The following is a 25,319-nucleotide window of genomic DNA, read 5'->3' on the forward strand; positions in this document are numbered from 1 at the left end:
TTGGATGACCGGTTTCTCTCCGCTCATGACCGCCCAGCTCCCGGGAGTCTTCCATTTCTTCCGGATCTCCATCAACAGATCTCGAAGGGATGGAAGAAGCCGTATTCAGCCCGCATCCATCGACATCAGCGAGCTAACTTCGCTGATGTCGAGGGATTGGCTGAGGCTGGATATGTGTCGTTGCCGCCCGTGGACGAGACGTTTGTGAACTATCTCGCCTCTGGGCGGCCATCGACACTGAGGTCTCCCACCCTGCCGACCAAACCGCTTAGGACAACATCACGGTTGAACGGCAGGGCGTACATGTCAGCGGGTCATGCTGGGGCGGCTTTACACACTATGGCGGTGTTACAAGCCTACCAGGCGGACCTGCTGAGGGACCTCGATCAGGGGGAGGGACTAACCCCTGATGCGGTGACCGAGTTGCGCCGGACCACGGATCTCGCTCTCCGGGCTGCCAAACAAACCGCGTTTGCCATCGGTCGTTCGATGGCGGCGATGGTAGCCACGGAGAGACATCTGTGGTTGAACCTGGCAGATATCGGGGAGAAAGAGAAGTCCTTTCTCCTGGATGCCCCGGTTTCGCCCTCTGAACTTTTTGGCACCTCCGTGGAGGCGGTGGTCGGAAAGTTCAGGGAGGCGAAGGCGCGCTCGGCGGCATTTAGAACATGCATCCCGCTGAGGTCCGGGACCGCGCCCAGGCAGCCGGGTGTCCCTGGCCCATCACGATCTGAGGACTGGAGACGGGACCAGCGAACCAGCGTCGCCTCTCGAGCGCCCCCTCCGTGGAGGACTGGTGCGCAGAGAAGGCGGGACACCCGCAACAAGAAGAGGAAGGAAGCCGGTGCTGGTAACCGGAACCAGCGTAGGCAGCGGACCCCGCCTACCAGGGCGCGCAGATGAGCGCTGCCTTTTTCCCTTCCTCCTGTGCTTTCCCCTGGGCCGTGGGCCAATGATGAGCAGAAAATGTAAGATTCTGACGGCCCGTCTGGTTTGTTTGGTGAAAGCGCCCCCCTCAGGATGGTGGTCGTATACTAGCTTGATGGCTGGTTTGAAGCGCCGAGAAGAGCGAGTGGTGAGTCCCCCTCGAGAAGGGTGAAACATTTTCTACTAATGTTTTCAGGACTCCGTTTTTCGCTCTCCTGAGAGGGCTCGGGGGATTATGGAACATCGCTGGACATCGCAGAGCCTGGAGCTCCCCGTGAGTAAGCTAAGAACGATCTTCTTTGCAACATTATATGTTTGTGCATAATGCTATACTTTAGCTAGTAGAGATCTACCGCCTCTCCGTGTTATCTCTATCACTTATGTGAGTGTTTGTATTTGCCGCTCTTGCTCGCGGGCTTGTGGCGCGCGGGGGCAAGTTGTTTGTTTTCCTAGCTTTAAGTATAAAGTAGCATTACGACCGGGTTAAGCACTAATGCGTGAGCTGTAGTGAGATCTGCGCCCAGCCCTGTTGGGATCGATGTTGGGACCTGATCGATTGCTCCTGTCTGCCTGCTGTGTCTGTTGCTCTGTAGCTCAAGTCTGTAGCTCTGTAGAGCCTTGCTTACGTTTGAATCTTTATTTTGATATTTCCTCTTTCTTCTACTGCTAAATATAACTTACTCATCACCATACATTGTTTAAAAATTGCCTATCATGTTAAATTTGACATCGCTAGCTTTTAATCTAAATCACCATCACACGTTAGCATTTTGCTAGCCTGTTAGCTTGTTATCTCTGCACCCGGGTCTCCCTTTTTCTGAGTTCATAACTTGGATTAGTAAATTGTGTCCAGCAAACGATTGTGGTAAGTGGTAAATTGGATTAATCAACAAACACGGTAAGTCATGTCTTCTCCTGTCATTATCACCTGCACTGCATGTCGCATGTTTAATATAGGCTTCTCCGCTGGCGAACAGGGCTTCACATGTGATAAATGTAAGGAGATAGTTAGGCTGACGGAGAAGATTTCAGAATTAGAAACACGCATCCATACTTTATCTGAGATTAGTGAGGATGTAAAAGCTTTAGACACTGATTTGGATGCGAATAGCTTAGTGAACTCTGTACATTCTTCGGTTCCGGCTGCAGGGCCCTCGCAGCAGGGAAACTGGGTAACAGTGAGGCAGCATAGTCGCAGACCAAAGAACCGCTTTTCCGTTCCGGTTAGAACATCAAACAGGTTCTCCCCTCTCAGTGAAGCACCCACTGAGTATCCTGTTGAAAGTGCCCTAGTCATTGGCGATTCTATTACACGGAACGTGAAGATAGAGACACCAGCCACCATAGTCACTTGTTTACCGGGAGCCAGAGCACCTGACATCAAAGCAAATTTAAAAGTGCTGGCTAAAGCTAATCGTAAATTCTCTAAGATTATTATTCACGTCGGCACTAATGATGTTCGACTTCGCCAGTCGGAGATCACCAAAATTAACATTAAAGAGGTGTGTGAACTCGCTAGTACGATGTCTGAGGCTGTTTTTTGTTCTGGACCGCTCCCGGCAAAAAGGAGTGATGAGATAGTTAGCAGACTATCATCACTCAATGGCTGGTTGTCTAAGTGGTGTCTGCAAAATAACATAGGGTTCATAGACAATTGGAAAAGTTTTTGGGGCAGACCTGACCTGTTGAAGAAGGATGGCATCCATCCCTCTTGGGGTGGTGCCGCTCTTCTCTCTAGTAATCTGGCACATAGTCTTAATGCTAAACCTTGACTCACTAGGGCCCAGGTCAGGAAGCAGACAAACTGGCTAAACCGACCGTCTGCTAGCTGTCTCACGTTACCGGAGTCAGATAAATCCCAGCACATAGAGACTCTTTCACCTAGATATTATCATATAGAGACTGTGTCTGTTCCCCGAATTAGTAAATACAAAAAAACATCAAAACCATTCAACAGTAAAAATTTAATTGACGTCCAACAAATAAACAAAATATATAATACAGATGAACAATTGATAAAGCTTGGGTTGCTGAATATTAGATCCCTTTCCCCAAAAGCACTTATTGTTAATGATATTATTACAGATAATAATCTAGATGTGCTCTGTTTGACAGAAACCTGGCTAAAACCTGACGACTACATTACCTTAAATGAGTCCACCCCCCAAGATTATTGTTATAAACATGAGCCGCGTCTGAAAGGTAAAGGGGGAGGGGTTGCTGTAATTTATAATAATATCTTCAGTATTACTCAGAAGTCTAGTTTCAAATATAATTCCTTCGAAGTTTTGGTGCTTTATGTAACGCTATGTAGTGTACATGATAAAACCCGTTCAACATTTGTGTTAGCTACTGTATACAGGCCACCTGAGCATAATACAGACTTTATCAAAGAATTTGCTGATTTTCTATCAGAGTTAGTACTGGCCGTAGATAAAGTACTAATTGTTGGTGATTTTAATATCCATGTAGACAACGGAAAAGACGTATTGGGATTAGCATTTAAAGACACACTAAACTCTATTGGAGTTAGGCAACACGTGTCAGGAGCCACTCATCGCCATAATCATACTTTAGACCTAATATTGTCACATGGAATAAATGTTGATACCGTTGAAATTCTGCAGCAGAGCGATGACATCTCAGATCATTACTTAGTATCATGTATACTTAATTTAGCTAAGGTTGCAAAGCCGCCCCCTCGCTTTAAAAATGGCAGGACAATCACTGCCGCTACTAAAGATTGCTTTTTAAATAATCTCCCTCATCAGTATCATCTGCTCAGCATCCCAGATAGTATAGAAGAACTCGATGTTGCAACAGAAACTATTGACTCTCTCTTTTCCAGTACTTTAGACACATGCTCCTCTGCGCTTAAAGAAGATTAAAGAAAATAGTCCAACGCCGTGGTACAACGAGCACACCCGGGCCCTTAAAACAGCAGCCAGAAAAATGGAGCGCAGCTGGAAGAAAACAAAATTAGAGGTATTTTGTAATTCGTGGAAAGAGCACATGATCCATTACAGAAAGGCTGTAAAAACTGCTAGATCTGCTTATTTCTCAACTCTCTTGGAAGAAAACAAACACAACCCAAGGTCTTTATTCGATACAGTGGCTAAATTAACCAAAAATAAAGCTTCAACTTCTGATGATTGTAAACAGCACAGCAGTAATGACTTTATGAACTTCTTCACATGTAAGATTGATAATATTAGGAAAAAATTTTTAACCATGCAGCCGTCTAATACAGCATCACATCAGACAGAGCATTGTAGTGTCACTGAGGAAAAATTACACTCATTCACTGCTATAGGAGAAGAAGAATTGGCTAAACTCGTTAAATCATCAAAATCGACAACATGTATGCTCGACCCTATACCAACTAGGCTATTAAAAGAGATGCTACCAGAGGTCATAGATCCTCTTCTTAATATCATTAATTCATCTTTGTCATTAGGATATGTACCGAAAACTTTTAAGTTGGCTATTATTAAACCACTTATTAAAAAAACGCAACTTGATCCTACAGATTTAGTCAATTATAGACCAATCTCAAATCTACCCTTTCTGTCAAAAATACTTGAAAAGGCAGTGTCTTCACAATTATGTTCCTTTTTAGAAAGAAATGGTATCTGTGAGGATTTCCAGTCAGGATTTAGACCGTATCATAGCACTGAGACTGCTCTCGTCAGAGTTACAAATTATTTGCTCTTATCATCCGATCGTGGCTGTATCTCTCTATTAGTGTTACTCGATCTTAGCGCTGCATTTGATACTATCGACCACAACATTCTTTTGAATAGACTCGAAAATTATGTAGGTATTAGTGGAATTGCATTATCATGGTTTAAATCATACCTATGCGACCGTTATCAGTTTGTAGTAGTAAATGAAGATATGTCACACCGATCGCAAGTTCAGTATGGAGTACCACAAGGCTCAGTGCTAGGACCGCTACTCTTCACCCTGTACATGCTACCACTGGGAGATATCATTAGGAAGCATGGCGTTAGTTTTCATTGTTATGCTGACGATACTCAGCTCTATATTTCTTCACGCCCTGAAGAAACTTACCAATTCACAAGATTAACGGAATGCATAGCTGATATAAAACATTGGATGACTGGTAATTTCCTGCAACTCAATTCAGAAAAAAATGAATTTTTAATTATTGGACAAAAAAGCTCCACAAGTAGTAACCTAGAATACTGTCTAACACTTGATGGCTGCTCTGTCAAGTCCTCGTCGTCAGTGAGGAACCTGGGTGTGCTCTTTGATACCAATCATTCGTTTGAAAGCCACATTTCTAGCATCTGTAAAACTGCTTTCTACCATCTTAAAAATATATCTAAATTACGGCACATGCTCTCAATGCAAAATGCTGAACAGTTAGTTCATGCGTTCATGACCTCAAGGTTAGATTATTGTAATGCTCTACTGGGTGGTTGCCCTGCTCGCTTAATAAATAAACTCCAGCTGGTCCAAAACGCAGCAGCTCGAGTTCTTACTAGAACCAGGAAGTATGACCATATTAGCCCATTTCTGTCAACACTGCACTGGCTGCCTATTAAACATCGCATACATTTTAAAATCTTACTTATTACTTACAAAGCACTAAATGGTTTAGCTCCCCAATACTTGAGCGAGCTCTTAACATATTATACTCCATCACGTCTACTGCGGTCTCAAAATTCTGGCCAGTTGATCATACCGAGAATATCCAAATCAACTGCAGGCGGTCGATCGTTTTCCTATTTAGCACCTTAACTCTGGAACAGTCTTCCTAACATTGTTCGGGAAGCAGACACACTCTGTCAGTTTAAATCTAGACTAAAAACACATCTCTTTACTGTGGCATACACATAAAACACTTTTTCAATGAAATGATTGTTAGGCTGCATTAACTAGGTCAGCCAGAACCGGGAACACTTCCCATAACACCTGATGTACTCGTTACATCATCAGAAGAATGGCATCTACGCTAATGATAGTCTCTCCGTTTTATCCCGAGGTTTACTGCAGTCAGCCGGATCCGGGCCGTATCCAGTTCAGATGGTGGACCTGCGCCCAGAGAAGACCAACACAGGACCCTGAAGTGTCTGCAGAGACCGTGATTAGACTCCCCCTGCAACTGCCTCATCGACACGGCATCTCAATAAACCCGTCTCCGGCGTGTTGACTCAGATTGTTCGAATATTACAATTAAATAATACTTAAATCGATATGTCATCCTCAATAAACCTGTCTCCAGCGTGTTGCCTCCGATCATTCGAATATTGCACTTTAATAATTATTTAATCAACATCATCCTCAATAAACCTGTCTCCAGCATGTTGCCCCTGGTCCCTCGAATATTCTGATCTGTTATGACCTCCGAGCTGTAAAACTGCCAGAATAATAATAATAATACGCTGTTTGTTAATTGGCCAGAGGAGAACTGGCACCCCGACTGAGCCTGGTTTCTCCCAAGGTTTATTTTTCTCCATTAGGTCACCTAATGGGGTTTTGGTTTCCTTGCCACTGTTGCCTCTGGCTTGGCGTGCTCAGTTGGGGACACTAAATTTTTCAACTAAACATCGAAATACATCTAAATAATAAACTAAATTAACCATTTAAACTAAATTACTGATCAAATTATTGATCTAAAGCCCACACTGTCACTGTTTGATACTTGAAATTTTTCCAGAATGGCTATACAGCTGAATAAAATTATGCTGCATTATTTTCCTGTTTAACACTGTAAAGCTGCTTTGAAACAATCTACATTGTTAAAAGCACTATATAAATAAAGTTGACTTGACTTGACTTGACTTTTAAATGGGTTTCGGGGCCCCGTTGTTTATGTAAGGGGTGATAATATTTCTTTCCTGAGCCCTGGGTAGATCTAGTGCAGGTTTAGCACCGCACCACTTGGCCTAGGCTTTGCTAAGGATGGGGGGCGCTTCCTTTAAAAGCAGGTTCCCTTTCAGTCGGTCACTACGACGTACGTCGGTAATAACCGACGAATTGGGATCACTTCAGAGAGCCCCTATCAGCTTCGAGAACTTAAGAACAGGCCAATGAACAATTGGCGTGCGAGATTTGCATCTCGCGCTCCGCCCCGCGCCGCGGGTATAAACGGGAAGCGAGAGCACCGCACTGACGTCATTCACTTCGGAGCCGAACCGGCGTTTGAAGTTGCAGAGACTGCTTTCCTGTCTTTTCAGCGAAAGAGAATTCATCAGAACAGAGAAGAGGATCGTGTGCTGGTGTGACGGCGCTTTCCAGCGGGACCGCAAACTCAAGCTGCTAGAAGGAACAAACTGCTGTTATCACAGCAATCTGTTGGTATCGGTGGGCGTTCCATTCTTTGAGTGCAAACACAGGCTGCACTATCCCCTGTGTGTTGCCGCGGTTTCCCTGGGTGCTTCAGCACTCTCTTAAAAGAGCATTTCCTCACAAAAAGAGCAACACGGGTGTGGCACTGCGTCTTTTTCAAGACGTCATTCCACTCGTGCGTTTCTGGATGCGGTTGTTTCCTGTCCTGACGGCCACGATCCCTCTCGCATAAACATGTTGAGACTGTGTTCGTGGGTGATCCGTGTTCTCTCAGGGGAACCGGACCACGTCGACGCGCTGGTCATCTCGCCTTCCGCGTGAGGGTTTGAGTGTTCAGCGCGCCGTGTGCCGTCTAGCTGCCGAGTGACAGCGCGGGTTGCCACGGCAGTTCAGCGCGCGTCACTCGGCGGCTACGCATGTTGAGACTGTGTTTGTGGGTGGTCTATGCTCTCTAATGAGAGCATGGCCACGTCGGCGCGCTGTTCATCTTGCCTTTTTCATAAGGGCTTGAGTGTTCAGCGCGCCGTGTGCCGTCTCACGGCCACGCCCACTGTCTCACATGTCTGCCGGTAGCTTACAGATGGGATTGCTGGTCCTAAAAAATAAATAAATAAATAATAAAAAAAAAAAAAAAAAAAAGGACCTAGCGTTTCGTTTGGGGCTCTAGCAGAGGACAGATGTCAATCGCTGCATCGGAGAGAGGGCTGTTATGTGTTGAAAATGAAGATGATGCTGAGATTCCCACTATAATAGTGGGCGCTCCTGCTGAATCCGATTCATGCTCGACAGCCATGCTTTCCCGGGTGGCTGAGGCATAGTGCAACGCATAATTCGCCTTGCCTGCCTCTTGCCTTTCCCGGATGTGCGTTGGAAGGCTTTTGCATTATGGAACTATTGGTGGCAAAATATGGAACACCAATAGGGCCATAATCTGTATAAAGTTTTCCTCTCTCTCACTACCCTCATCGGTGGGGTGGCAGTGCCACTGGCAGGCCACCTCCGCCCTGCTTAGGGCATGAGGGTAGTTCTCAGCCGAGGTTGAGCTGCGCACAGCGCTGGCCCTTGGCTAGACGATGTCCAGAAACACCATTGACCCGGATTTGGTTCGGGACTGTTCTTCCCCCGGAGGAGGGCCGGGTAAAAACCATTAGTAATTCTGTTCCGCCACTGGGGTTAAAAACAGCCAGTGGTACCCAAATATATATATATAAAAAAAAAAAAAAAAAAAAAGAGAAGAACAGTTCCAATATCTCTGGGTCTCAGGAGTTCAGGAATGGCAGCGTGTGACGCTACAAGCCTCGCCGCCCTCATTCCCCTCCCCACAAGAGGGCGAGAATGGCAGTGTGTGACGCTACAAGCCTCGCCACTCTCATTCCCCTCTTCTCAGCGGTGTGTGGACGACAGTGCGCGACGCTATGCCTCGCCGCTCTTGTTCCCCGCTGAGGAAGGAGGTGAGGCAGACCGTGTGCAACGCCACAAAGCCTTGCCACGCTCAGCCCCTCCTTCATTTGGAGAGCGCGCTGGGCGGTGTACAACGCTCCCATGCCTTGTCAGCCTCTGGTGCCTCTCCAAATCGCCAGCAGGGGGTGCCGGCTGTGGGAACGCACTCAAGCGGCCTTCCCACACTCGCGCACCCCCTCAGCGGATGCAGGTCGTGTGTCAGACCCAGACCCCTACACGGACCACTCCCATGTCGTCCTGGGGTCCCTGCATTCCGCCTCGCTGCCCTGCTGCGGGTACGTCTGTGGTACCGATGACCCCGCTTGTTCGGTCTCTGGGGGCCTGGCTAGCGCTCCCCAGCCCGTCTCGCTGGGTCATCTGTACCATCAGACTCGGCTTGCGATTCAGTTCGCCCGGCGTCCGCCCAAGTTCGGGGGCGTTCACTTCACGTCTATTGCGTGGGTGGATGCCCCCGTGCTTCGGGCGGAGATCGCTGTCCTACTGGCGAAGGACGCGATAAAGCTGGTCCCTCCAGCCGATATGAAGTCCGGGTTCTACAGCCCGTACTTCATTGTACCCAAGAAAGGTGGCGGGTTACGACCGATCCTGGACCTGCGTTACCTGAACCGCTCCCTCCACAGGATGCCGTTCCGAATGTTAACCCAGAAACGCATCTTCAGATGCATCCGTCCCCAGGATTGGTTTGCAGCGATCGACCTGAAGGACGTGTACTTTCATGTCTCGATTCTCCCTCGACACAGACCGTTTCTACGCTTTGCTTTCGACGGACGGGCATACCAGTACAAAGTCCTGCCCTTCGGGCTGTCCCTGATGCCCCGTGTCTTCACGAAAGTCGCGGAGGCGGCCATTGCTCCCATGAGAGAGAGTGGTGTTCGCATCCTCAACTATCTCGACGACTGGCTGATTCTTGCCCAGTCACGGGAGCAGTTGTGCGAACACAGGGACATGGTGCTCCGGCACCTCAGCCAGTTGGGTCTTCGGGTCAACTGGGAGAAGAGCAAACTCTGTCCCGTACAGAGGATCTCTTTTCTCGGGATGGAGATCGACTCGGTCGCCATGACTGCACGCCTCACAGAGGAGTGCGTCCAGTCGGTGCTGAGCTGCTTGAGTACGCTCAAACGCAGTACAGCGGTTCCACTGAAACATTTTCAGAGGCTCCTGGGGCATATGGCAGCAGCAGCCGCAGTAACGCCGCTAGGGCTGCTCCATATGAGACCGCTTCAGCACTGGCTACACGACCGAGTCCCGAGATGGGCGTGGCACAGCGGGTCCCTCCGTGTCCAAGTGACGCCGAGATGCCGCCAAACCCTCACCCCGTGGTCGGACCCTTCATTTCTACGGGCAGGAGTGCCTCTAGAACAAGTGTCCAGGCATCATGTTGTCTCCACGGATGCCTCACCCACGGGTTGGGGGGCCACGTACAACGGGCCTGCAGTATCGGGTCTGTGGACGGGGCCCCAACTGCAATGGCATATCAATTGCCTAGAGTTGCTGGCAGTTCGTCTTGCTCTCAGCCGCCTCAAAGGGTCGCTCAAAGACAAGCACGTTCTGGTCCGGACGGACAGCACGACGGCCGTTGCGTACATCAACAAACAAGGTGGTCTACGCTCCCGCCGTTTGTCCCAACTCGCCCGCCATCTCCTCCTGTGGAGTCAGAAGCATCTGAGGTCCCTTCGTGCTATCCACATTCCGGGCCTGCTCAATCGTGCGGCCGACGAGCTGTCACGGTTGCCAGTGCTTCCCGGAGAGTGGCGACTCCACCCCCAGGTGGTCCAGCTGATTTGGAGTCGCTTTGGGGCCGCACAGATCGATCTGTTTGCCGCCCACGACACGACCCACTGCCAGTTGTTTTATTCCCTGTCCGAGGGGACCCTCGGCACGGATGCACTGGCACACAGCTGGCCCCGGGCTCTGCGCAAATATGCGTTTCCCCCAGTGAGCCTTCTTGCACAGACACTGTGCAAGGTCAGGGAGGACGAGGAGCATCTCCTCTTGGTAGCTCTGTACTGGCCCAACAGGACGTGGTTCCCGGAACTAGTGCTCCTCGCGACAGTACCTCCTTGGCCCATTCCTCTGAGGCAGGACCTTCTGTCTCAGAGACGGGGCACCCTATGGCACCCGCGTCCAGACCTCTGGAAACTCCATGTCTGGTCCCTGGACGGGACGCGGAGGTTCTAGGTGACCTACCGCAAGCGGTAGTCGACACCATCGCTTCCGCCAGAGCCCCCTCTACGAGACGGCTTTATGCGTTGAAGTGGAACCTGTTCGTCGACTGGTGCTCTTCTCGCCGAGAAGACCCCCGGAAGTGTTCGATCGGATCTGTGCTATCTTTTCTTCAAGACGGGTTGGAGCGAAGGCTGTCTCCCTCCACCCTCAAGGTATATGTTGCCGCCATCGCCGCAAGCCATGACCTCATTGATGGTGAGTCCTTAGGCAAGCATGATCTGATCGTCAGGTTCCTAAGGGGAGCGAGGAGACTAAATCCTCCTCGCCCTTCTTCTATACCCTCTTGGGACTTGTCTCTGGTGCTGACCGCACTGCAGAGGGCGCCCTTCGAGCCTTTACAGTCAGTAGAGCTTAAGATCTTGTCTCTAAAGACAATACTCCTGATTGCATTGGCCTCAGTTAAGAGGGTAGGGGACCTGCAGGCATTTTCGGTCGACGAATCGTGCCTGGAATTCGGGCCGGGTGATTCTCAGGTGACCCTGAGACCCTGGCCTGGATATGTGCCCAAGGTTCCCACTACTCCCTTCCGGGACCAAGTGGTGAGCCTGCAAGCGCTGCCTTCGGAGGAGGCAGACCCAGCCCTAGCTTTGCTCTGTCCCGTCCGTGCTCTCCGGACTTACGTGGACAGAACGCAAAGCTTCAGGACCTCAGAGCAGCTCTTCGTCTGTTACGGAGGACAGCAGAAGGGAAAGGCTGTCTCCAAGCAGAGGATGGCCCACTGGATAGTGGATGCCATCGTCTTGGCGTATGAATCCCAAGACGTGCCCTGCCCGCTCGGGGTTAGAGCTCACTCCACCTGGGGTGTAGCTTTTTCCTGGGCGCTGGCTCGTGGCGCCTCGCTGACAGACATTTGTAGAGCTGGGGCTGGGCGACACCCAACACGTTCGCTAGGTTTTATAGCCTGCGTGTAGAGCCGGTGGCTTCTCGTGTGCTCGCTTCCCATAGTCAGCTTCACTGAAGTGCCCGTTCTAGTGTCGGCTTGCTGCGCCATTCCCTTCCCCTGGAACGGATACGTGCGCTTATTTTCTCCAGTCGAGTTCCCCAGGATAGGCAAACCCTGTTGAGTCCTCCGCACCCCTCGGCAGTCGGATGTTGCGGAGCGTCCGACGCCAGGTCTGGCACTCGTATGCATTGGTGGAACTTGTGTCAGGCTGGGTTCCGTATGTCGTGACCCCTACGGCGGTCCCATACGTGTATTTCCACGGTACAGCTCCCTACGGCGAGCTCGTGTCTTTCCCTTGGCAGAGTTCTCTGCCGTCTCAGTACGGTGTCGTCCCCCGCCTGCATTAGGCCAGGGCCTCCCCTGGGACTCCGTATGTTGTGCTGCCCACGGCCAGCCCATACGTGTTCTCCACATGGTAACTCCCTCCGGGCATGATGTGGCTCCCGCAGCGTCCTTCGGGCACGCTTTCCCAGCGTTATCCAATCAAGTCTGCTGAATGGGTCTTGCGGAACAGCAGTATGACTCTTCTAGCGTGAATCTTCCCGCCCGCTTCAGAACGGGGTCTGAGGGGCTCTCGCTGGGCGCTGGAAGTGGTAGTAACTGTGGCGTTTTCCATAGGGATCCCAATTCGTCGTACGTCGTAGTGACCGACTGAAAGGGAACGAGGGTTACCATACGTAACCGAGACGTTTGTCGCCCTAGGCCTGTCTTTAAGTATAAGAACAGTGCATGTTTTTCTGCATCCTTGATTCAGCCTCCTCTTATTACAGAGTAGTCCGGCCAAGGCCCGTCCCCTTCTCTGCGTTCTGGGGTTATTTAGTAATGCAGTGTAGGTGTTGCAGCAGGGATAGCGACCTTGCCAGTGGTCGTGGGGCCGGGCTGAGCGTCTTTCGCTGTGTGCGTCTAAGACTTTAGTTTTGCTGTGCCCCGCCTTTCAGAGCTGGTGTGGCCACCACCTTCTGGTGGCCCCCGGCCTCATCCTGGAGGATGGTACGGCCGGTGGGTTACATTTTTGTATGATGTGTTTACCCTCTGCTCTATGTCCTCTGCTCCACCTTCTTTAGGGCTCGGGTCGAGCTGAACATCGCAACCTTCTGCAAAAAGTGGCGGTTTGATCGAATGCTCCCCTGAGGCCCGAGCATTACCAATGGCTGACGTCCCTGCACGAACGGCAGACCGCTGTATGAGAAAGTAAGGCGGCCGCCCTGAAGCAGGTGACATAAGTTGTACTCCCCTCTCTTTAGAGGGTTCCTAAGCATTTGTTTGCTGAGTGCACTGCTGTTGGCAATGTGATTAGGTTCATGTCTGTAGGCACTGCCCTGTGAGACTGCGCTATCGCGGAGGCCCTTTAGCCTCTGGGATGGAGCCAGCCCCAGGTGCGGGCATATGAAGGCCAGCTGGTTGTGAGTAGCCAGCTTGGGCAGTCTGGGCAGCGGACTCCAGGACAAGGGAGTCTCGACGTCGTGGCCCATAGGTGGGCCCCCGAGGATTCTTTCCGTCGACGTCGACTTCAGCAGAAACCTCGTCAACCAGTAGGCCCTCTTTGGCCTCCTTGGGGATGAGTCCCCAGGTGATAACTGGATGTCCAGTTCTTCGTCAGCAGCAGACAGCTACCGTCAGCCCGGGTGCAGCAGCCAGCCTTCTTCTATCCGCGGCAGGGTTCATAGAACCTGCAGACCTCCTATTTGGAGGTAGGCCCTGCCAGGCCTCCCTGAGGGGTAGGCTCCCGTTTTTGGGTTACCTTGGCTCAGATGGTAGGCCCCATCAGGCCTCCCTGAGAGCCTGCTGTGAGTAGCAGGCCTTGCCCGGTCTCCCCCGAGGGGGTATTCCTGAGCATTAGTCCCTCGACGGCTGGCACAAGCTGCTAGTAGGTGGTAGGCTTTACCAAGCCTCCCTAAGGGCCTGCTGTGGGGTAAGCAGGCTCACTGGACCTCCTCTGAGGGGTTGGTCCCCTTTTTTTAAATGTGATTTCAGGCACCTGTCACGCTGGAGGCGTTCCCCGTAGCGTCAGCTGACGCAGCGTCTCGTTCCCTGTTCTCAGGGAACATAGGTTACATACGTAACCAGAGACGTTTTAATTGTAGTGTCTGTTCTCTAACTGAACAAAATTATTTTATTACTATGAATATCAAAACGATGGTGGGGGCGGTACCACGGTGGGCAAGTGATATAACCAGTAGCCGTGGCTTTGGGAGTGGCCTCGTAGGCCAGCGAAGCAAGTGCATTCTGGGAGTTGTTGTCTTACATCATCTGTCAGACAAGCACAAGCACTTGCACCCAAATTTTCACCCAGGTCATCATAGAAGGGACAGGAATCCCTGATTTCAGCGGACTACCCACTTTGACGCATGTTGTCGCTGGTGCTCATGTACTTCTGTTGTAGTAGGTTTGTTTTTTTTACTTTTATGCGGCTTTGTACCGCTGTTCTTTTTTAGCCTCTTTTAGGGGTGGGCGATATGGATATGGCAATTTATATCACACGCCTCACGAGCAGCGGGACTTTTATTATGGCACAGTCACCGGTGCCACTTCCGTTTTTCCGGACATGAGTATAATGTAATGCAGTTCTGTTTATTATATTAGATACATCTGAGTGAGTTGAAAATGGAAGTTATGACGTTACTCTGTGCATTCGCTCGGCGGCTGCTATGACACTTGTTGCACACTACAGTAAGAGTAAAGCATTTATGCAAAATAAAACCGGAAACCGAGGTTAAAGCAGATATGACGCAATCGACAGGCAACTCCCTCACACGTCCTGGTTACTTAGCAATTTCTCACAATTTACAAATAGTTGGAAACATTTGGGATATTGTAAGTACTCAACTGAAAAAAATATATAACACTGGCCTAGTGGCTTTTGGATATTTTACTGACATTTTTTTTACAATTTTTTACCACTAGAGGTTGCTTATTAAAAAAGGTGCACTATGAGACACTTGTTGCACACTGCAGTAAGCTAGATCAATATTAGGCATGGTAAAACATGATATTCGCTGTAAATTATGAAAACGAGATTTAAAGGGGTGGTAAACCACGATTTCACTATTCTAACTTTAGCTAACGTGTAATGTTGCTGCTTGAGCATAAACAACATCTGCAAAGTTACAACGTTCAAAGTTTAAAGCAAAGGGAGATATTTGCTTTTAAAGAAATCAGTTTCTAAGGACTACAGCAAACGGCCGCTAGGGACTACTACACATTCACCCAGGTTTTGCTGACATCACCAGGCCCAATATTTACATAAACCCCTCCTCCGGGGAATATGAAATAAGGGGGGCGAGGCAATTTTGTATCGCCGCGGGGAAGCGTTAGTAGGCTGTGTTTTTGCCGCAATGCCGAAGAAACGCTGTTATTTTCATCCGGATTGCAGGTCTGGGGTACTTGCTCTGTTCAGCCTTTCTTGGGAAGGGGGTGCGTTGCAGAGCGTTTAACATACAGCATGTTATATGCACGTGTGTTTGAGTCAGCGGGGAATCAGGCGCGCGCAGGGCTCCCTGCATCCACCGTCTTCGCGAGTTCAATACAGGATATGCACAACGGCTTGTCCTGAAAGCTGGATTTACAAACAGAAGCTGTTTACGGGCCACAACCTGTAAGTCTGATTTATATTTCATCGATGTGTTTTCCTGTAATATGTTGTAGCAAGGAAGTAAACAGATGACAGCGCTGTTCTGCAAACCAGTCTGTTAAATGCTCATTCATACTTAACGTTATCCGACGAACACCTAACATTACAAACACTAACGTTAAAATCTCAACAGCGAACCTGGCATTAGTGTAAATGATTCTTTGATTAGAGCTTTTATGTATTGTTTATCTACAGGCATGCTAAACATGGTTCTGTGTGTGATTTGGCTAACTTACTAGTTAAAGCCAGTGCTTAGTGTTTGTTTTGGGTTAGTTTTTGCGACAGATATTTGGCTATAATCGTTCTAAAAATACAAAAGTTAAAGTGCCATTCAGTAGCGATCATTATAGATCCGCAGTCTTTACTCTCGAGGACTGAACAGGTTCTGCTCGATCATCTTCACTCAAATGTTCTGGGTCTGATTCGGGCGGTAAGGGGCGTGACGTTTCCGACGTGCACTGCGGTTAGCGAATCACAACACACTGGGCCAGCTAACCAATCTGAGCCCACTGCGTATTTTTGAGGGACTGGCTTCATACAACCCGGAAAGCATCAGACCGTTTTACAAGGAGGGACAGAGCAGTGTAGAATAAAGGTCAAATATATGAAAAATAAGGCAATTTTTTTTAAAACGAAGCATGAACACATGTTACAGTGCACCCCACAAACACAATCAAGCCTTCAAAAGAATGTGTTTTACCACCCCTTTAAACAATTAGACTAACTGTATTGAGCTGTATAACGATGATTAGTTTTCTGTCTATGAATGTATCCAAACAGTTGCTCACCTGTCAAACATAATATATTAAAGCGTCTGTGGTGTTTCCATGGTTTCTACAAAAGAAAAACGGAAAATGAGGGTATAATCTCATGTATAGGCGACCCACGGACACGGTCCACGTCCTTGTTAAACCGTGATAAAATGATTTTGCTGAAAAACATTGTGATATAAATTGCCATATCCATATCGCCCACCCCTAAAAGAGGCTAAAAAAGAACAGCGGTACAAAGCCGCATAAAAGTAAAAAAAACAAACCTACTACAACAGAAGTACATGAGCACCAGCGACCGACCAGCGACGAGTGGGTAGTCCGCTGAAATCAGGGATTCCTGTCCCTTCTATGATGACCTGGGTGAAAATTTGGGTGCAAGTGCTTGTGCTTGTCTGACAGATGATGTTGAAGGTGGAAATGTGGACATGCAAAATGCACAGAAAGCTGGGATGTGAGTTCTTTTGAGGTTGTGGTGTGAACATGAAAGGGTCTGAGTCTATATGTGAAAACACCCTTAAAGGGATAGTTCACCCAAAAAGGAAAATTCTGTCATTAATTACTTACCCTCATGTCGTTCGACACCCGTAAGACCTCAGTTCGTCTTCGGAACTCAAATGAAGATATTTTAGTTGAAATCTGATGGCTCAGAAAGGCCTCCATTGGCACAATTTACTTTACACTCTCAAGACCCATAAAAGGTACTAAAGACGTCATTACAAAGTCCATCACACTACAGTGGTTCTACAATAATTTTATGAATCGACGAGAATTTTTTTTTTCTTTTGCGCACAAAAACTAAATAACGACTTGTATAGTGATGACCGATTTCAAAACACTGCATCATGAAGCTTCGAAGCGTTATGTATCAGTGAGTCGATTCAGCGGTTTGGATCGCCAAAGTCATGTGATTTCAGCAGTTTGGCGGTTTGACACGCGATCCGAATCATGATTCGACTCGCTGATTCATAGCGCTTCGAAGCTTCATGATGCAGTGTTTTGAAATCGATCATCACTATATAAGTCGTTATTTAGGGTTTTTTTGCACACAAAAACTATTCTCGTCAATTCATAAAATTATTGTAGAACCACTGTAGTGAGATGGACTTTGTAACGATGTCTTTAGTACCTTTTATGGGTCTTGAGAGAGTAAAGTGCATTGTGCCAATGGAGGCCTTTCTGAGCCATCGGATTTAAACTAAAAAATCTTCATTTGTGTTCCGAAGATGAACGGAGGTCTTACGGGTGTCGAACGACATGAGGGTAAGTAATTAATGACAGAATTTTCATTTTTGGGTGAACTAACCCTTTAAAGAGTTCGTCCAACTGTAATGGCTGCTATGATGCTGAATCTTTGTGTCTTCTTCTGAAGTGTCCACAATAGTTCTTGCCGAGGGACAACTGACCATAGCTGTACATTTTTCTCAAAGAGTCTCTCTCTGTCTGATAGCCGCTTCCAGATGGACCCCAAAGAAGTGTACCCCAAGGATATTCATTTGCAGCTCTAATGTTCTGTGGCAAAAGGACTGAAGTAATTTCAGCAGAAATAAATTGAATCTCATGCTCATCGGAAGCTTAGGTTAAGCCCGCAGGTACAACAGCCTTCCCCTTTCCGAGCAAAATGGACAAAAAGAGAAGGTCTGAAATGACAAATAAATGATAACGTAAACTGGCAGAAGGGAAAAGTGAAATGAGACTGCCTCGTTCTGTGCAAGTCGAATATGCTGAGGGAGACTGTGATTGATTTCGATTTAGAGCATGTAGAGCAGCTGTTTGCTCTGAGCCTGTTTGTGAAGAGAAAAGCAAAGCGTGGACACATGCCACCATAAAAGGCAGCAGTCTATTAAATGGCATGCTTTCACCCAGGGCTTACTTGCTTCCTACCACTGAATCAGGTTTTTATAACGCACATAGACATATCCTCCTTTGCACTTTTAATTACAGTCCTCAGCGATCTATTTTCTCCATGTTCTTGTTCTCTCCAGAAATTATTCACTGAGCTATGACATCAACTAGCTGTTCAGCCGGTATCTCCGTGTCACCTCTTTTTTTGCCTTCCCCCCTTTTACAGATCCGACGGAGCACATGAAAGGGGATTTTGAGGCACATCAATTCTGCGCTCAGACACGGATACATTGGAGCATCTCCCTCCTGCTGTATCCCCATCTGACTCATACTTTTTATAGAAACGCTGCCTCCTCCTATTTTCTATTACATTATGTACATTATCTAGACAGCTGAAAATAGTCCAGAGAAACTTTATTTAGAATTCTATGAATAAAATGCAGTTTCAAAATCTTTTTGAATTGATCCTTTTAAGTGAGATAACAAGAGTGCTGATCTTTGTCTTCAGCCTTATCTTAGCCTAATCCGTTTCGAAAAAGCAATTTTTAAAGCATTTCATTATAATAATAAACATTCAATCGATGTTAATAAATTGCATTTTTCCACCTCAAGCCAAAAATCTTTTTAATATATTTTGGCACTGTTGCTGTTAACAGAGTAACAGGGTTGACAGTTTTAAATGTAGGCTACATTTAATTTACAGTTTTACATTTAGCCAAGTTTAATAATTTGCAATCATGGGATAACCATTTAGGGTTGCAAACGGAACAAAATAGGCTATAAGATTTAAAAAAAAAAGATATAATTTCGAAAAAATTGTGTCACCATCAATAAAATGTCAACTAAAGCCTGTATGAATCTAATCTCTCTATATTATATAGCCTACATTTTAATGAGAAGTAAGCTTCTCGTGGTTGAAGACATGTTTACACAGCTACGTTCTTTCTAGTAGAATGACCCTCTCCATTTTCCCATGGACACTCCAACTACTGAAATAAAAAATAAATACTTTGTTGTAATATTTATCGTCAACATCCCAAGCGGAGCTTGAAATCGATAAGCTTTAGAGTTCTAAGATCCTCATCCCACGCAAACCTGCCGTATTATATTTTTATTTCGGCTAGAGGAGAGTCAACGGAAACATATCGACGCACACAAGACACATGGTAACCTACATAGCCTATTTCGTGTCCTGTTTAGAGGGACGCACAACGGAAAGTCCGTTCACTCTGTCACTGACAGCATTCTTACCTTGTTCTCTCTGTCAGAACGAAGCATATTGACTTCTATGGAATTTACAGCTTCAGACAGCAATAATCTATGGTGACTTTATGAATTTATACAGTAAAATCAAGGGGACAGAGAAAGATTTTGAAGCAAATTTTGTGTTTGCTTCGCGCGGAGATTCGGACAAGAAAGTTGGGGCGGTCGTGAACAGCTCATGATTCATCTAAAAGATGCGCGCGGACTCGTAGTAGGGTAGCCTTCAATGATGTGCGGTGTACAGTACGAGTGTTTTAGAGCTGTACTGTGTTACTGTCAGTAATCTTACCAGCTTTTATCAGATATATTCTGTATTTAGTCAAGTTGGATATCTGTTGCTCGAGAAATGACTCACGTTTAGCAGGTTCATTGTTTCGTTGCTCGCGTCCATCCTTAGAAATCAGAGGTATTGTTGTTCACCGAGTTTACCGGCGCCTCACGGGCTTCTGCAATGCGAGACTCGGATTCAAACCGTTTGACATTTCTGTGGAAAGCCAGTCGACTGCCAAATTGTCACTGAATCAAATCGAATGAGCCGGACACCTGGATTGCCGAGTCGCAAGGTAAGACATGGACATTTCCGAATATGAGGCTGAAATTTGTCATAAATAAAAGCGCTTACAGTCAAACTGCCCCCTGGAATGAACAGATATTCTGATGTGAATCACTGTATTGTAAATACCTAGGTTAATTGTTCCTATGAGTTATACTGTAGCCTACAAATGTCTGAATTATAAGCCAGCCTTTGGCGAGAGTGTATTACAGTTTGAATACCTTAAAAAACAAAAGTAAATTTTATGCTTTTGTCCGCGCCCTTGAGTGAAAAGTACACTGTACTGTTATTTAAAGATATTTCATACGCATGCACTTATTTTATGTTGCAATAATGAGGCTAATTATCGTTACTGATATATCAGTGATATGACAAAATTGTTTGACGCACGTTACTTAGTATAATGTACTCTGTGCAGTGCAGTATACACTACACTGTCCAGTACAGTTCACAAACATTGTGTGTGTGTGTGTGTGTGTAATAAATTATATATATATATATATATATATATATATATATATATATATATATATATATATATATATATATATATATATATATATATATATATAATTCAGCTCTCATTCTGTTAGTTGATGTGTAAATTCTCTCTGATTTACCCTTCATCCACAGGGTGCATGAGTCACGAGCCAGCTTGTATGACTATGAGTGAAACATCAACAGAAAATTATAAATATGCAAATCAAAAATGAAAACTAGAGTACAAATAGCCTTTTTGAATTACAAGTCCACATTACTTTGTTCTTCTGTACCTCTCTTGTACCAGCATTGTGCACAGGGAGATTAAAGTGCATACATGAGTAGCAAAAGTTTCCATTATCCATTTTACCCAACACATTAACACTGCTAAAGTGTTTTCAGCCTCTATCCTATTAGAATTCAGAAGGGCCGAGACTCATAAGGCTTAATTGACTAAGACACCGGCATGGGATTTGATTGCACCTTAGAAGGAAGGTGCTATAATCAATGAGGAATGAAAGCATGCTGCACCTTTCTCTGTTTTGGTTGCCTTGCTGCTATTGAGATGGAGGAGAACTGTTATTCACAAATGGTTGAAGGACTGAACATTTACTCATTTAAAGCTCATTTGAAATAATTTTGCTGCAATGGACAGATCGATTCAAGTACAAGTCTATGAAGGGTTTGTTTGTTTGTTGAGTCACTGCACCCATATGCATAAGTTAAATATTTGCCTTGCATGAAAAAGAAAATATTTGCAAATTCATATCTAATTACTGAGGAAACCCTTGTCGTGACCCTCCTCATCAGCAACTTTTATACTCAAGTTTAAAAGCTAAATTTTCTATTTATTTGCCAATTATAGATTAATAAAAGGTCTGTGTTTCTGTATGTTGGTCTGATGCATATTTTGACTGACTGATGTGAATCTGTGTGGGCAGACTGGATTCTAATAGGGTTATTCTACCAGTCATTTCAGTTCTACTTGTTCTTAAAAGGTAAACAGTTTTTTTTTAATCATACGGTTTATCTCTGCTTACAGTATACAGATGCTATTCAGACTCTCATTCAGACCTGACCTTGACAAAGGATATTTAAACACTTAACAGGTTTTTCTAGAGATGCACACACCACACCATAATGAATAGTAAAGTAGTGTCTGCCGTGATCATCATTTTAAAAAGATGTTTCCAGTTTGAATGTCTTCAGGGCTTTAATATTAATCTTTCCAACTTCATGTGATAAGGTTCCACACAAAACATTCAAGGAGCTAAAAAAAAGTGTAAAAGCTTTAGTAGACATTTTTTATCCTAAGCTGAATTGCTTCAGTCTAAATGATGAAATGAATCATGGGCAATTCTACTGTTCAATTGTTTCAACAGAGCAATTCTGACAAATTATAGCTGCCGACTGTAGCTCTCTTCAATGAAACTAGACATAACTATGACATTGTCTACAATAATACTGTCATGTGAAATTACGTAAAGAAAAATTAAAATGCTAAATGTCATCTACAGTACCATTAATAACAGAATCTGTTATTAACTTTGATCTTTGCTCTGCCATGTCAGTTGCATTACGAGCGGTCCTTTTAATTTAGTGTAAAATTCAGTGACAGAAACAAGTGGACAGTCTTAACCAATTGCCTTCAGTTGGATGAAATATGTTGTTTCACGTTCACAACAGAGTGTGGAAGTGTATTGTACAGGAATGGAATGAAGATTAAATGTCCAAAATGATTTTTCACCAATGAAAAAGTCCTTTACAACCAATTCAGACTATAGCTGTAAACGCTGACCTCTCGGCCACAAACAACAGCATATGCTTGCATGTTTCACAGGCCAAGGCCTGTCTCTTTTTGACAAGAATGGCTTTAAAGAGATAGTTCACCCAAAAATGAAATTATTAGCCCATGATTTACTCACCCTCAAGTCATAGGTGTATAATGACATTCTTCTTTCAGACGAATACAATAGGAGTTTTATAAAAAAATGTCCTGGCTCTTCCAAGCTTTATAATGGCAGCGAATGGCTGTTTCTGTTTTGAAGTCCATAAAAGCGCATCCATCCAACATAAAAGTAATCCACACGGCTCCGGGGGGTTAATAAAGGCCTTCTGAAGCAATGCGATGCATTTGTGTAAGAAAAATATCCATATTTAAAACTTTACAAACCGTAATCTCTAACTTCCTCTAACTGTCGTACGCGCGTTCATGAGAGACTGGCGTTCCAACGTATGACATAGGATGCAGACGTAGCATAAGTTCTGGTGACGAACGCGGAAGTGCAAAGGATAGAGCAAAACTTGGTTCTCGCAAGAACTAGCATATTCCCAGCGGAGCGTCCTATGCTGGACCGCTAGTCTCTCGTGAATGCACATACGACAGTTAGTGGAAGTTAGAGATTACAGTTTATAACGTGTTAAATATGGATATTTTTCTCACACAAACGCATCACTAGGCCTTTATTAACCCCCTGGGGCCGTATGGATTACTTTTATGATAGATTTTTTGGGCTTCAAAACAGAAACAGCCCCTCACTGCCATTATGCTTGGAAGAGCCAGGACATTTTTTAATATAACTCCGACTGTATTCGTCTGAAAGAAGAATGTCATATACACCCAGGATGACTTGAGGGTGAGTAAATCATGAGGTAATTTTCATTTTTTGGGTGAACTATCCCTTTACGGCCATGTGAAATTTCACATTTCCAAGATCCCAACGGCAGTTAGAACCTGGGGGATTTTTTCTTTTCTGTTTTCAATTGTCAGGGTGGTGCAGACTATAAGCATAGAAATGGAAATTAGGTCTGCTGTGACATCCTACTGGCATTTAAAGTTTATGCAATTTTAGCATGGCCTCATTTTAATTACGAAAAACAACACTAAATCATGCTATCAGATTATTAATGACAAAAAACAAAAACAAATGGCATTTTAATTAGAAAACAAAGACACCATAAATAATACAATAATTTATTTTTAAACATATATATTTAAAGATTATTTAATATATGGGGAAAAATGAAATAATATTAACAAATATACACTTAAAAATACACAAAAACCCTAACTGTTGTTTTGCTCTGTTTGACATTATACAACTTAATTGCTATTTTTGGGACCAGCCTTACATAACAAGCCACTAATGCAGAGTCCATGCACACTCTTCATTTGCTACCACTAGCCTCTTTCACCAGAAATAGACCCTTGTTTTATATAGGCGGGTTGAGAAATTATGACTAGAATGGGAGAGGAAGCTATAACGGATGTGAGGAATGCATCTGCAGTAGACACTTTGTTGAAGATGCAGGTCGAAACGGTCCATGAATCAATGCAGCGAGAGAGAAAGAGAGAGATTGACATTCAAACTAGGAAGGCTCCTAGAATAACTAATCATCAATCTATTCCCTAATTCATAATTTGATCTGTAGAGACTACAGCCTCTTTTCATTAGTTAGCTCTGATGGTGTAGTATTATTGCACTGGGAGAATGTGCTCAGTAGATGCTGACTGTGTTGAAATGCGTATTGAGAATTGGGGAGCTCAAACAATCCGTCAAGCATGAAGTCAGCATTTCTTGACGCATGATCCTACATTTGACGATCCGCAGAGGCATCGACACAATCAAATCAAAAGCTCTGAAATAATCTGCTTTCTATCTGATTGTGTTGCTATTTTAATCACAGATTAATGAGAAGGTAGGAGAGGGCACACCAACCACTGTGGCCACATGTCGTTTTATCCAATCAAAAGAGAGTTCTGACAGGATTTAGATCTGAGTACAATTGATGTGCTCAGTTAAAGAGCATCATAAACCTGCTGACTATTTAACTTCACATCAGTCACACATTAAAGACACTGATACATATTAGTCTCAGCCTCAGACAGCACACCTACAGACCACCCACTGATCGTCTGATGCACGCGGCACACAAAACTGGAAAGCAGTCCCTCGATCTGGCCAGGGCTAATCTGATTGGCTGACTTTACACCGCTTCCCGGAGTAAGGGCACGCAAGTATGTTTTAATCAGTCCACCATTATTCCAAGTTATGTTGACAATGCCAGGTTGATGCAATGAGCAGTTTTGAGGAAAAACTAAACAATGATTACTAGTGACATCAAAACTTGACACACAGTTTAAAGATATTTATGATTAATTGATGACTGATTAATTGTCACTAATAATTTATTGATTAAATCAATCTATTTCAGCACAAATGTGTTTAGTAAACAGGAGCAGATGGTGAAAACACTGCCTCATCATGAATAGTCATCGGAAGCTAGAATCCAGCACAGATTGCATGCTGCATGTCATGACACAAACGTCCACTAAAGGGAAAAAAAAATGACATAAAAGATAATGACAATAGAAAATGACAAAGAAAATAAAATAAAAACTGCAGTGTGGAGTGTGGACCAGAATGCCATTTGGTCAAAGGTCTGCCTATGTAAGACTAACTACATATTTCCCCTTCAATTCAATTCTGGATGGCCAGTTAGGCATTTAAGATGGGTCATTAAGCATGTTTGGGATTGCCTTTGTAAAAAAGATGTCTGCTTTACCTTCATGGCATATGAACTCTCAGGCATGCCCATTCGGCAGGGTTATCAGTGAGTTTCATGGGGCAGCAGAATGAAGTTAATTGAAATCTGCCTGATAACCACATTTTATCAGCTAAGTCGAGAGGAATGGGACATGATGATTTTTTGTAAGTGTATAAAACATTAGATAATCGGAGAGAAAATTGCTCTCTTTCAGACTGACAATGTGCATTCACTCACTACTTAGTTGCAATACTCTTAAATCCATAGTCGCCAATAAGTGTCTTCACAGATCAACTGTACTTTAAGCCACTCTTGGTGCCACAGACATCATTGTGTTAACTGCATGGATGCCTT

General features: G+C 45.3%; 1 protein-coding gene across 2 annotated transcripts in view; it reads left to right on the forward strand.

Annotated features, from left to right (window-relative positions):
- Positions 1 to 19,347: 19,347 nt before the first annotated feature.
- syndig1l (synapse differentiation inducing 1-like) overlaps positions 19,348 to 25,319 on the forward strand; it is a 47,728-nt gene continuing 41,756 nt past the window's right edge. The window contains exon 1 of one of the 2 annotated variants that reach the window (XM_079831034.1): positions 19,348 to 19,947. The gene's annotated coding sequence lies outside the window, so the exon portion shown is untranslated. Of the gene's footprint in view, positions 19,948 to 24,228; positions 24,436 to 25,319 lie in introns of those variants that run through there. The other variant, XM_079831035.1, reaches the window with a different exon arrangement.

The sequence above is a fragment of the Gobio gobio genome, assembly GCF_949357685.1.
Source record: "Gobio gobio genome assembly, chromosome: 12".
NCBI lineage: Eukaryota > Metazoa > Chordata > Actinopteri > Cypriniformes > Gobionidae > Gobio > Gobio gobio.